The 14,324-nt window shown below is 38.9% G+C and overlaps 1 protein-coding gene across 1 annotated transcript in view; it reads left to right on the top strand.

Moving 5' to 3' along the window:
- The first annotated feature begins 298 nt into the window (after positions 1 to 298).
- The window catches only part of LOC140927793 (TNF receptor-associated factor 2-like), a 122,226-nt gene continuing 108,200 nt past the window's right edge, over positions 299 to 14,324 (top strand). The window contains exon 1 of the mRNA XM_073377476.1: positions 299 to 474. The gene's annotated coding sequence lies outside the window, so the exon portion shown is untranslated. The remainder of the gene's footprint in view (positions 475 to 14,324) is intronic.

Genomic DNA, 14,324 nt, shown 5'->3' with positions numbered 1-14,324 from the left:
AATTCGTTATTTTGTCATTGAAATGTAAATAGTTTTCTAGTTTATTTTATTTCATTTTATTTTAATTCGTGTATGTATGGCGGAAGAGCCCCCAAGGGGGAGCTATGCAATAAAGTATGTATGTATGTATGTTAAGCGATCGTTGGGGCCTTCTTATAGGCAACCAAGAAGAATCCAATTGGAATGAGCGGAACGCAAGACATCATTCAGCCACAATGAGGAACAAACAATGTGACGTAGTTAAAATTTCAAAATAAGGATGATTTCCTTTTTTCCAAACTTACAGTTTCAGCATATGTTACAACATCTTCACATCTATCTTTTTTACAAATTTCGTCTGGGATTGTGTACTGATTGTGTACTGATTCTAGAATGTGAATGGCCGAGGTTTTTAGCTCTTTTTCCTTGACATGATAACTGATGCAGTGGTCCTAAACTCAGTAATCTCTTGTCATACAGTTAATGATTAGGCGGGTAAGTAAATGTTAGCAAATGAATGAATTTTTATTAGGATCATGTGAAGAGTCTCTTTGTGCTGCTTTCGAAAAGAATATATGCAAATCATATATTTAAACTACAGGAAAGATTTGATAGAAGAATAATTATCGAAGTGTTTTATCCAACTCAGTGAACAGTTGTGATTAATAGCGTGAAAAAAAAAATAACAACAACAACAACAACAAAAACAAGAAAAGAAAACAGCAGGCATTTCCCAACGCCACCATTAGTTGCTTATCAGAACTAATGAGTAGTGACGGGATGTCTATACGCAACTGCCAAGAACGTTTCTCCATTTACAGAGCAAGATCAGGCCTCTAATCTTATTGGTCAATGTTTGTACTAGATATGAACGTCATAGCGGGATATCTGGTAATTGACTCGTGCCCAGTCGTCTTTACAGTGTGCGCGAAACAACAGGTTGAGGAGGGGAGCAAGGAGTGATGGGGAGGCGCAACCTCGCGCTCCATTTCCAGCCCTTACAGAGTTTCATGTGTTGAGTGTTCCCGTGCCGCGCACATTATGAAGGCGACTTGGAACGAGTTAGATCTAGCAACATGCCTCCACAGAAAACAAAAGCAGCATGTTTGTCTTGCTGGCATTACTCGATTATTTGATTACCGAGGTTTAAATAAAGGTGGTGTTATGTTACCTCAGCAAATAGTTGATCTGTTCAACCCTTTATAACATTCAAACTTGACCAATATTTGCTTTTTGTTCGAGGTGTTTCACCAAGAATGTCATTTCCCAGAAACTACAGCAAGTAATTTTGTTTGTTTGATAGTTTGTTTCTTTTCTGCATCTACTTTTAGCCGTAAAATACCTGGATATGAGTTATCTTCTGCGGACCGATCATAAATCGATAAAAAACATTTATGCCCTAAATGTCAAGGTAAGGTCATAGATACTGTAAGACATGCGTGGAAACGATTCTTAGGTAAATGTAAATGACTGTCAGTAAATGACTGATAAAATACTAATGACTTCCAATTTTGTGGATAGCTGCGTGGCAAATGTGGTGCAGATAAATACGGTAACTATACTTCAAGCCCCAGGTTGTTCAAAAGGTGGATACCCGGGGTGGGGGGGGGGGGGGGGTACTCCTGGGAATTCTTGGTGGGGGTGTGCCGGCCGGTTCTCCAAATCCTGACCTGATTTCAGACCAAAGATGTAATTTTCCACACCCGTTTTCAGACTAGATCTCTAAAATCCATACCCGTTTTCAGTTTGTAATTTAACAGAGTTCAGTATTAAAAAGTAAAACTTAAGGGATGAGAAAAACGACACGAAATGTCACGTTTGAATGACTTTTGGATGTAACAAAAAGGTTTTCTTACTGAGAAAGGAATATTGGATAGGTGGTAAGAATAAACTAATTGTAATTGTGGGATTTTTTTATTAAAACAAGTCGTGCGAGGCTGGGTTTCAGTTGCTCTGCAATGTAAACATGGCTAACGGATGCCGAAAACTCTTTAAAAATCAAAATGATTTTTATAGAGAAATACTCTTGCTAATATACTAGTTCATAAAGTCCGACCGGAATCCTGCCCTGGCATCTGAGTAATATATAGATTTAGCCAGGGCTGAAAGCGAAGCTCCCGTTAATAAATTCATAATTTAAATCAAACAATAAACTTGTAATCCACAGATCAGGGCACATTCATTTGACTTTTGAGGCAAAGGCTGAGTGATTTTACAGAAAAATCAGAATTTGACGGACTAAGAGTGAACAAATTTTACATCGAGTTATTAAATAGTCTTATTTGTACATCGAAAAATAGCAATCATGTTCGATCACAGTAGATTAGGCCTGGAAAACAAATAGACCTATTCGTGTATTGTATTTGCATTAGCTGTTGCATCATAATGTGGCATTCACCAGTCTCTCCAACATTGCTCCGTTAGAGAGACTATGGATAACTGGACAACCCCGAAATATAGTTTTAAGAAACACATGCGCCACGATAGTCCTTGGTGGCAGTCAATTTACACGTTGCATTCCTCTGTCTAAAAGAGAGGCCGAAATAAAAAATCAGACCGGATTTTTTGTGTTCGACAAGTTTAGTTTACTAGTACATCTTGGCGACGAATCTGGTGGCGTGTAAACCAGCCTTTTAAACATACTTTTTCTCATCACGTCTCAGGTAAACAGTACTATAAGGCCCTTTTTTTATCATACAGACCTCGGACAGAATTTGTTCTTTTTTGCCCTGTTTAAACCTATAATTCTTCAGTTTTTTCACAATTTTGCAAGAGAATTTGCACTCATTCAATATCCACAACGATCAAAGCACGCGCTTCCTTTGCACAACAACTTATAGCATTGAATTATAAAGCGTTTTCATGAAGAGAATTCTATAATGCCGGGACTTTTCTGTTAGAAAAATCTGGTCCTATGTGATATGCAGGGTAATAATTTTGGGCTTTTACTGAAAACGATAAAAAAATTTCCCCAAATCACTTTTCGGCCAGCCGGACGCGCGGGTTCTCACTTTTGACAGGCACCAAATTAGCAGTACGATCAATAGAGTTACCATTTACGCTTCAACATGATAGAGAAATTGTTATGTTTAGGTTTTATTTCCCTTTAGTCATTCAACTGTGTATGATTTTGTTATGTGTAATTTTAAAAGCGAGTGATATTTACGCGCGGCGTTTTGAGTATTCCTGCATGCGATGTTTATGTTCGACTGGAAACAACCGGTGCAGCGATGAAAATTGCGAGAGGGACTACCAACAATCAATAAAATAAATTTAATTCGGTGAAACATGTCCAGAGACAATAATTTTCATTCACGAAGAGAAGTATTGAGAGTAAAGTGTCTCAGAAAATCATGAGTCAGGTAAGCATAAGCTTATTTATGTTTTAAGCCGGCTTCCCGGTGTTCGCTCTTTTTCAAGATGAACTCGAGGCAAGAAAATCGCTCAGAGCTTTCTGTTTACAGCCAAAATCATAACTAAATAATCTTCGGAACCTTTTCTTTGAATTTGCGGGTCAAAAAATGTCTAAAGGATTTTTAAACCTGATACTATTGTAGGTTAGATCATAGCCTGCGTAGCAAGCGTTTCCAATCGAGTTATTGCGCGAAAGTTCCTCCCCCTCCCCCGTCATTCATTTTTTTTTTGCTCTTGTCCCAGCTTTCTAGACGAACCTCGCGAGGAAACGCTTGCTACGCAGGCTAGTTAGATCATTGCTCGTGTATAAACTTAAGCCGCATAAACCGTACGCTCGACTTCAGGAAACCGAAAAAAAAAAAAACACATCAAAGACAATAATTGCTCAGGCTTACCAGTCGAGACGCTGCTTCTGAAGGTCATCAAGTGTTCCAGAATCGCTTGAGACTTTTCAACCCTCTTACGCCTCAAGCAAGGGCAAGTGAGTAAGCTCATTTTTGAAAACGATGCCATCCGAAATCGGATTTCCAATGACTTTGACAAGCGGTGCATTTGTCAACAAAAAGCGCAATAAACAAACCAGCCACGAATTACAGAACAATCTTGATAGCAGCTGTATTTCATTCTGTACACCAAGTAGAAAAAGACAGTTTAAAACATCACAAGATGACACAAAACTCTCTCAGCTCCAGCTATCAGTAAGCAAGTTTCCAGACGCTGCATAAATTTTCCGCATAAACTCACCTGTCAAATTTTGACAAATCAGAACATAAAAATTGGACGTAGAGCGTGATCAACGCGTGACAGTGAGAAAAGTCAAAAGCGATTGCTTTCCCTGCATGGAAATGTAAAAGCCGGTTGAATTTTCGTGTCCGAGGTCAGCTCGAAATCAACATTTTAAAAGCGCGGCTCATGAAACACGACTTATTTCATATGCATTTTAAAAAAATTGAACTTGGGCCTGCGATCATTTGAAAAGTAGCAACTTATCAGCGGATACCTTCAAAGAATTACTCGAACTCAGGGGATCGATACCTGAGCCCGCGATACGGTCAGGCGATACTGGTCAGCAGAAACACTATTTTGACAGCTGTCAATTAATCAAAACATGGATGTACAATATCAGGTTGCAGGCTCCCAAACTAGCTAGTAAGTGTGAGATTAAACATTGGTATGCCTGTGGTGCGGACGGACGGAAGGTCGGGTGGTCGGTGTACGGTCACGTGATCGCCGAATTTTCTACGATGGATGGATTTTCTATAAAGCTATGGGGCTTCGAATTGAGCCCGTGATCAAATAAAGTATCAGCCCAAAACTTTAAACACTACATGACCTCAATGGATAGAAAAATGAGCCCGCGATCCACTCAGGTGATGATGGTCAGCGTATACTCTAGTTTGACAGCTGTCCATAAATTAACCTTCATTAGAATGGCGAATATTCGAATTAACAGACATGCAGTGGAAAATGCCAGATCGTGTACCTGAGCGAACCTGAGCCCACGTTATTAGTTTTCTGATAGTGGTCTGCACATGTCCCATTTTGACAGCTGTCAATTGACCTTAATTTGGCTTGCTAATGTAACTTTAAACGCAAACGACTGTCAGCCAACTGACAGCCTTGCCCAGCGTAGTTTCGTTTTTATGTTGAATTGGTAGGTGTGACATATTATATTAGGTTATATATAGGGGCAAAACGACTGGTCTTTTATCTGAGCCCGCGAGATGGTCATGTGATAATTGTCAGCGGATGTCTGATTTTGACAGCTGTCAATCTAATCGTACTCATACAGATGGCTTACATAACTAAGAGGCTAGTCAAGTTGTGCAAGATCTATTGTGACATTTGACATCGGCTTACATGAAGTGTGTGTACGGGTGGGCGTACGCTACGTCATAACCAAATTTTCTCGGATGGATAGTTTACCAAATTTTGTTACCCATGGTGCTCCGCTGCGCGCGCGCTTCGCGCGCGCGGGAGCTCCGCTAATAAAGCCAGAATTAGGAACAAAAAATGTGACGTAATTCAGTAAAATTTCAAAATAAGAATGAATTCCTTTTTCCAAACTTACAGTTTCAGCATGTGTTACAACACCTTCACATTTATCTTTTTTACAAATTTCGTCTGGAGAGCACACTAAAGCTTAAAAGGGATTGTGTACTCATGTTAGTAAGATCTGGTGAATGCCCGAGCTTTTAACGTTCTTTTTCCTTGACTTGATATCTGCCGCAGTTGCCCTAAACTCAGTAATCTCTTGTCATACAGTTAATTATAAGGCGGGTAAGTAAATGTTAGCAAATGAATAAATTTTTATAAGGATAAAGTAACGAGTCTCTATGTGCTGCTTTCGAAAAAAATATATGCAAATCGTATATTTAAACTGCGGGAAAGATTTGATAGAAGAAGTAAACGGTTGTGATTTTTGGCCAGAATAGATCAGTCTTTTCATTTGGTCGATTGTACGTGGGCAAGTATGTCCGTTGTGTTAACCACAAAACCATAACACTATTGAACAAAGGAACTATTAGGAGGAGCGAAAAACCAGAAAAAAAAAAAAAAACAGAGCAGACGGAGGCGGGACCCAACCTAATGCGGCGTAACTCCTTGGAGTTTAATTTTAGCAGTGGGGGCGGAGCGGAGGTCGGTCACGTATTTCTATTATAGATATTTTGTTGCCCTGTAGATTTTTCATAGTCATTTCAAATGCTCCCAAACAGATAGGAACGCGTATAGAGGTCAGCAAAGATTTTACCGTAAGTAGAATTTTAATTTCTTACTTATTTTGTTTATTGCTATTTTCGACTTCTGTTTCATGGACTGCAAGGCCTGTTTCAAACGTCGTGCTACTGCCGTGCTAAACTGGCTCGACTGTAGCTCGACTGCAGCACGACTTGGCTTCAGGCGTCGAAATTATTTCAGTCGAATAGAACACAAAAATAAAGAAAGGATTTAGCAAATTTTTGCATGAATTCTAGTGCATGAAAAACTTAGGACAACGGGCAGTTTTCATTTTCGCACCGCACAAGCCAAGTTGAGCCAAGCCCACTTTTACTTAAAAGTTCGATACTTCCCTGGAAAAATCGACCACAAACCGCTTCCTGGAGTTTTTCTTCAAGCTTCTTTCTCAAAACAGTACTTCGTCCGATTTTTATATGGCGCGGGACCTCTCGTGACTTCATCTCTCGCTTGGCTGCTTCGCGGCCTAAAAAGCTCGCTCCGCTCGCTAACGAACTCGTGAAACTCGATTCCGCGGTAGTTTCAATGGGTTTTTCAGGAGCTTTGTCATGTTTTAGCCATTTTTCTTGATTGTAGTAGGAGCCCTTGTTGCTCTCTGCTAATTTCGAAGCCCACTCTTTGGCGGCAAAACGATTTTGTGGTCTTCTCAGCTGTCTTCTTTCGTCTTAGAGTCGAGGACGAAAACGGCAAGCTCTTTTTTCTTCTTTGGAGGCATTCACTTTCAAAGTCCAGAGAAAAACAGTGAGCACTATACTTGTAAACCACGATTTCTGTCAAATTGCGTGATTAGCTTGGTTCAGCAGCGGCGCGCGTATCAAGTAAGACAGGACTAGTCAACGATCAATTAAAATTATTAGCATAGGAAAAACTTTTGCACTCCATAAGTCTGCACAGAAAAACATTTGTTCCTAGATTTTTTTTAAAAGAAAGCTCTTGATGAGCTCTATTTAATCGTCTAAAAATTACAAATTTAGAAAAATGATGATTTTTTACCCTGGATGATACCTTAATCTCATTAACATGAATCTAGACACTAATAACGGGGGGGTCTGGGTTGGGGGACAGGCAGTTGAACATCGTATAGGAGTCATCCTATTTCAGAATTGAGCAATATATTGTATGAGAATCATAAGACATACTGATAACCAATTATAATACACCACACTATCGTATAGTCTATTGCTTAATTTTTGATATCATCAGCACTCTCAGCAAGCACGCAACCAAGCAAGATTAAGCTTTTTAGAATATGGTATTCGAACTTCAAGTTTCCCTCCCACCCACTCTATAATGTTTGTACCTTGTGGTTTTGTATTTTTGTTTCTTGATCAATATACATATATATACATATATATACATAAGATTTTGAGTGTATGGGCCATAGTTTTTAGTGTATCAAATATGAACTCTTGATTAGATATCTAGTGGATTATGTAAGTAGGAATTAATGACAATAGAATAAACTGCCTGTTCCAAAAACAAGAGTCCTAGTCTGTTGTGGTGTTTAGAGACACGGACAAATTAATGCCCCAGTGTATTTGTTAGACGCAAATAAATGCCCCAGTGTATTTTGTAAGACACAGGCAAATTAATGCCCCAGTGTATTTTGTTAGACACAGGCAAATTGATGCCCCAGTGTATTTTGTCAGACACAGGCAAATTGATGCCCCAGGGTATTTTGTTAAACACAGGCAAATTAATGCCTCAGTGTATTTGTTACTTAAAACTGGCAAATTAATACCCCAGTGTATTTGTTCAACACCGGCAAATTAATGCTCCAGTGTATTTGTTACTAAAAACTGGCAAATTAATGCCCCAGTTTATTTGTTACTATTTCTTTAGAAATTAGTTTCTGTGTAAAAATTTGGTTGTAAATGTAAAAGCGACTGTTTTGTCTCTGTCTTATCTTAAATTCTGCTTTGTTTTAATTTAGTCCTCAAGGCACTACCGTTAAGTTTCAGGTGGGTGACAAATCCACTCGTGCATCAACGTAAAATAGGCATTTAAAAGACGCAGTAAACTAGCGGGACATAACAAAAAATTATTTTCGCGCCGCTTAAATAATAGTCTGCTATACAGCTGTTTTCAGTGGAAGGAGCGTTGCGTGACGACACTAAAACGGCCGTGTAGCAGACTTAAGACACTTAAATAATTGTAGGCCGTAATACTTTTGATGACGCTAAATCGGTCGCCGTAACTTCATAGCGCGAATGTTTGTTTAGATGGTTGTAAAACAAACGGCAACCACAAGAAAGACAACAGGATGATTACTGAATTTGGACAATAAGACTGAAGCATACGCGATGTAATATTTCAAGAAGAACAAATTTGCGGCATTGTTTAAATACCGGTTTCGCTTTTTGTGTAATTGCCGGACGGATCAATTAAAAAACATTGAAACCGTATTGGAATTTTGGTACATCTAGAAAAGCGGGCTGGTTTTCATTTGATCACTACGATCCTTGCAATCGCTAAGAAGTAAACACAGTTTAGCGATCCTGGCACTTGATGATTTCTATTTGATCGCTGCGATTGCTGCGATCGGCGACAAAGTGACTAAAGTCCGAAAGATCACTGTTTCTGAGAAAACTGCAAATGTGTTTAAAATTAAGGAAAGTTAAGATAAACTTTGCACAGCTTCGTCAGTAAACATTTCTGGAAAGAACTTTTACTGTGCAATGCTAATAATAAAAGTTCTACCCATAAATCCAGTAGGTCCCACCGTTCACTGTTCTTACTTTTCAGGCGACAACGTTTTTATCGCTGCGATTGCTGATAGTATCGATAGTTACCAAAAAGGGGTGCCGTTCATAATCATTTGCGGTTCCTCTTTGTAGAGAAAACTTATTTAGCTTATAGATAACACGCTTTGCGTGCTTTTGCGCACACTGAAGGCGTGTTGTGCTTTTTCGCACGGGGCTTTTGTTTGAAAACTTTAACACGCTCTTTTGTTCGACTTGCTAACGCTTAATTGTCTCAAGCGTGTCCTCTGAAACAAAAGAAATTGCTAATGAGGCAAGATTGCAAGCGTGCTAAAGCGTGTTAAAATAAATTCCTTTGTTTTAAAGTGAAAGCGTGTCGTGCGCGCGCTTTCACCTTTAGCATTAAAATCCTGTAGAGGGCCACATTATTAATGCCCCAGTGTATTTTGTAAGACACAGGCAAATTAATGCCCCAGTGTATTTTGTTAGACACAGGCAAATTAATGCCCCTTTGTATCTTGTTAAACACAGGCAAATTAATGCCTCAGTATATTTGTTACTTAAAACTGTATGGCAAATTAATACCCCAGTTTATTTGTTCAACACCGGCAAATTAATGCTCCAGTGTATTTGTTAGACACAGGCAAATTAATGTCCCAGTGTATTTGTTACTAAAAACTACCAAATTAATGCCCCAGTTTATTTGTTACTAAAAAAAGACAAATTATGCTCCAGTTTATTTGTTAGACACAGGCAAATTAATACCCCAGTGTATTTTGTAAGACACAGGCAAATTAATGCCCCAGTGTATTTTGTAAGACACAGGCAAATTAATGCCCCAGTGTATTTTGTTGAACACAGGCAAATTAATGCCCCAGTGTATTTTGTAAGACACAGGCAAATTAATGCCCCAGTGTATTTTGTAAGACACAGGCAAATTAACGCCCCAGTGTATTTTGTTAGATACAGGCAAATTAATGCCCCAGTGTATTTTGTAAGACACAGGCAAATTAATGCCCCAGTGTATTTTGTTAAACACGGCAAATTAATAGTCAAGCGTATTTGCTTTATTTGTTTAACAGAGGCAAATTATGGCCTCAGTGTATTTGTTAGACCCAGACAAAAGAGAATCAATTCTTCGCTTGAAATATCACTCGACATGCCTATAGATTTAATGCTCAAGTTTACAGATATTTCCTGGCGAAAGATCCAGATTTTTTGTAGGCCGGCTTATATTTACATTTATCGGGTTTATATAACGCATAAAACCTCCAGGCAACAGTTCTACGAGTAAAATGATTGTCCTGATCAGAGTCCCTCGGCTTTATTAATAGTAACGCCATAATGTTTAACAGTTTCATTAGTGCCGACTGAGCTTATCTTCATAAGTAACCACTTCTGAGCTTCAGCGAAAACTAAGATCAAGCTTGATTAACATCTTTAAATAAGCGCCAAGTCTTCGACATAACAGTCTGCTCACATTTATAGCTAGAACGTTTATTTTATTTAAAGATTTATAATTACTCACCTTGCGGCCGTGATAGTAATTATCCAGCTGTTTCAGTGAAGATCACAAGATAGCCAGCATGTGCACAAACGAATATTAAACGAGAAAAATCGTCTTGAGCGCCATTGCATTTGAGCGTGCCAGAGCGAGATTACTTTTTTCCCGCTAATATTTCCGAATATGGTATTGCTGTAATAAATTAACCCTAATAAGTAAAGCAGCATCTCGCTTGTGTTCTTTGTTCCATTGCTTTTTATAAAGTCACCGTCAACAGATCCAAATGTTCTCTGATTCTGTTTTAACTCTTCCAAACGGAGAAGTTATCAGAGAGAATTTTTTAAAATTAATTTGGAAATCGCATCAAATCAAATTGCTTGTGACCGGATATGTAATCAACTATTTTTATAACGCGGATTGTCATATGCCTAGCCGCAAGGAAGGTAGACTGCAAAACAGTCAGTTTTTCAGTCTCAAAATCAGTAAAAAAAGGGGAAAGTGTAGCCTGAGAAACCTCACACGCCCTACGGGCCTGTGAATTAAAAAGACCCTTAATCATCTGCTCACATAAACGCTTAAATGAACTCAAAACAATCAAACGACGTGAATTAACGTGTCGCTAGAGAGACCTTTATCCTCTCTTACTTGTCCAAAAGGAGCTACAATCCATCTCTTAAGTCGCTGCTGCCTGCAATGACTTCTTCGGCGAAGTTACTCATATCAAACATTTTATATTTCAGTCTTCCCGTTGACCCATTGAACAGGAACACACCATAGCAAGCCAAAAGATGACTTTGGGACTATTTTTTAGCATCGCCTCATTTACCATATTGCTTGTTGTAATGTTCTTTGTGATCGAAATCTATTTGGATCTTACATCAACCTACAGCGGGGAAAAGGAAAATCAACAGAGAGACCTGGAAGCGGGGATGCCGTGGAACAATACAGGGGCAGAAAGGACAGGCCCTGTAGAGCACGATGAACGCCTGTGTCCGGGAGTAAGTGTAACATTTGTTATAAATCTTTTTTTAAGATTGAGCAGTTTAATTAAGAACGGCCACCCCTGCATGTTCCAGGCCCTCAGATGCGAGGGAAGACGCGTGGGTGAAAGGCACGCAAAAATATGAGACTCGGGTATAGTATGAACACCTAAGTATCCGATATGTGACTCTCCGATTTAGAGATCGGCGCGGTGCAGTTGACTCACCTTTACAGAACTTGAACCAGCCAAAATCACCGTTCTTTCGTGTGAACAGAAGCCCTATCCGTTATTAATAGCAAGTGTGAACATAGCCTTAAGCCATAGTGGATTCCGAAGTTGTAGTTTATAACCGTGTAACTTATAACAATTTATATGGTTGTAGGCGCATGGCTTTGACTCAGGGTTAAAAAGATTGCAATGAAATAGTTGTGGTATGAATATTATATATGATGTATTACTATTAAAGCAGGGTGAAATCGCAACATCTATCTGATAGGTTTTGCGAACCAAGCAAAATTTTAAAATGAAAAAACTGGTCTTGGTTTTTTTCTACAACCTTGTCGGAAACCGGCCTATTCAGTTTTAATGTTTGTTGAAACGGTTTTCTGTTTGTATTTTTCCTAAAATTGAAGCTATTGGAATGTTATGTTATAAAACACGTGTCAACAACTAAGCTCTCAATGACAAACCATAATCACTCTAATCAGTGAGAAAAATTTGTAAGGACTTTTTTTCTCTGATTTTATTTTCCAATTTTTTTTAAATGAAATAATGTGATGTCATTTTTATTTCAGATGCATCAGGGCGATAGCGGTGGGACTTTATTTGGCGAAGATTACGCTAAAGTAAAGATTGATGATGATGATGATGATGATGATGCAGTTTCGTGGCAGATTATTTAAGTCGACCTGACGATTAAGAGACTAAAAGACAACACGGGCTATATCGTTTTGTTTTATAAAGTTTTTTCTTACGTTCTGATCTGTGTATAGAGCTTGAATGTGTAACCATTTCTCAGGTTTTCGGAACAGCATATCATTCTTTAATTTTGAAATTAATCTCTTTTTGGAGTAGTCTAGTCTATGTAACAAGGAATCGTACGATCAGCATCACGATAAATGAGGCGACGCTATAAATATGCTCGAACATCATCGCTATGTTCCTGGCGGTCAGTGAAGCAATGTTTGTTGTGCTTGAGCGGTCATGACTTTAGCATCTTGTCTCTGCCGTCACTGCATAGTCATCTATACTCAGCTAGCACGTGAGTGAAATCAACATACATCTGTAGACCCGCCAATCAGCCAATCAGCACCCCTTTATCTTATTTTAATGCTATGTTTTGTTTTCTGCCCGATACAGGTCATGTGATAATACCATAGAGAACTTACTCACGTACATATCTACGCACAATTTATGAAAAGACAAAGTTCAGTCAGGTTCCCCTGGCACCTATACTGGGAAAACAAAACATACTAGAAACACTTTTATGGCAGAAACTCGCGAGGCTTATGGGGGAGGCTCATAAACATGATGTCTGGGACGGAGGAGGGGAGAGAATTGGAGAGTAAATTGTGTAACTGGGGAGGGCGGGTTTCAGTAACAAAACATACAAGCTAAAGAGGTATTTTATAATAAAAGTTTTGAGAATTTGTTGGGGGCCCGGATTCACTTTATCCATGTTTACACACGCATCCCTAAAAGTGCCAAAAACATCACGCTTAAGCTTACTAATAATGACAAATTTTTAAATTATGCGGCAATGCCTTTTTGCACCTTCACAAATGCTTTAAAGCGAACCTTAAAACGGTGGCACTATTTTTATAGTCGTTTTCTTGAGTCACTTTTATAGAAGAGACGTCATCGAATTCAGCGCGGGTAATGACCTCAGCAGTAGACAGTAGTGATCATGCAGAGTGCTTTAAGAGAAGATTGAAATTCAGGCTCACAACAGTCACAACATATCAACATATCACAACAGTCTCTCAACAATACTTCCGAAATATTCTCTTGACGTCTGTTACTTTGACTGGGCTACTTGCAGTCTGGTCCCAGGAGTCTTGTTAAGCCATCCCATATATGAAGTACTTTTTCGAAATCTTCAATTTTAACTGAAAGGGACAGACTATGCAAGCAATCAATTACACGATTAACTTTGGTTCATTAAAACTACTGAAGAACAATTAGGAGGAGCCACTCAAAATGTGAGCACAGTAACTGACAGGATAAATTATCACTAAGTAGAAAAACGGCAAGCAACTGAATCACTTGTAAAAATTACATATGAGTACTTGTCCGTCCTTGACCTCTGCAATTGTCTACAGCAACATAGAAAAAATTACAAGAAAATCATAATGTCAATGCAGAAACTTCTTTTGGGTACACGCTGTGCATGTTTTCTTTTCTTCTTATGCTTTAACCAGAGAACAGGATCAAGAGCCATAATGGCCATTATGGCTCTAGATCAAGATCTATAAGTTTGTTTCTGCTAAAATTGGGCCTGATCTCAGGTTATATACTAATGCGTAGTTTTCCGTGCGGGATCTTTTGTATAATTATATTTCTCCAATCCCACATGCCGCCACGATTTTCGAACTTTCTTTCTGGGTTATTTACCTGAGGTTCAGGGAATCCCCTATAGCTCTCGATCGCGTTATTCAAATTTATGTTATCCCCACCCCCAACACAGATTAAGTGTTAATACGTACGTAATATCGGCGCTAAGTCGTCGCTGAAAGCAAATAAAGAAAGCGCTAAAAGCGGCCATTTAAGCATTTGGTCGAACAGACTCATACATAGTAGATTTCTATTAAACTCATTTACCACGCGTGTGAGATAACCTGCTACATTTCCTCCTGCCGGCTGGCATTTGTTCTCAATTTATTTCGTTTCTTAGCCTTTCGGTTGGGTCCAGTCACCTTGGACGAAGTCACGTGCTTGCTGAGCTAATAGGACGCTGTCACGTAACTTCCGTTTGAATTTGAAATTTTATTAGATTTACAGGATATAT

This window comes from Porites lutea, chromosome 2 (genome assembly GCF_958299795.1).
Source record: "Porites lutea chromosome 2, jaPorLute2.1, whole genome shotgun sequence".
NCBI lineage: Eukaryota > Metazoa > Cnidaria > Anthozoa > Scleractinia > Poritidae > Porites > Porites lutea.
This window is presented reverse-complemented; position numbering and strand designations above follow the sequence as displayed.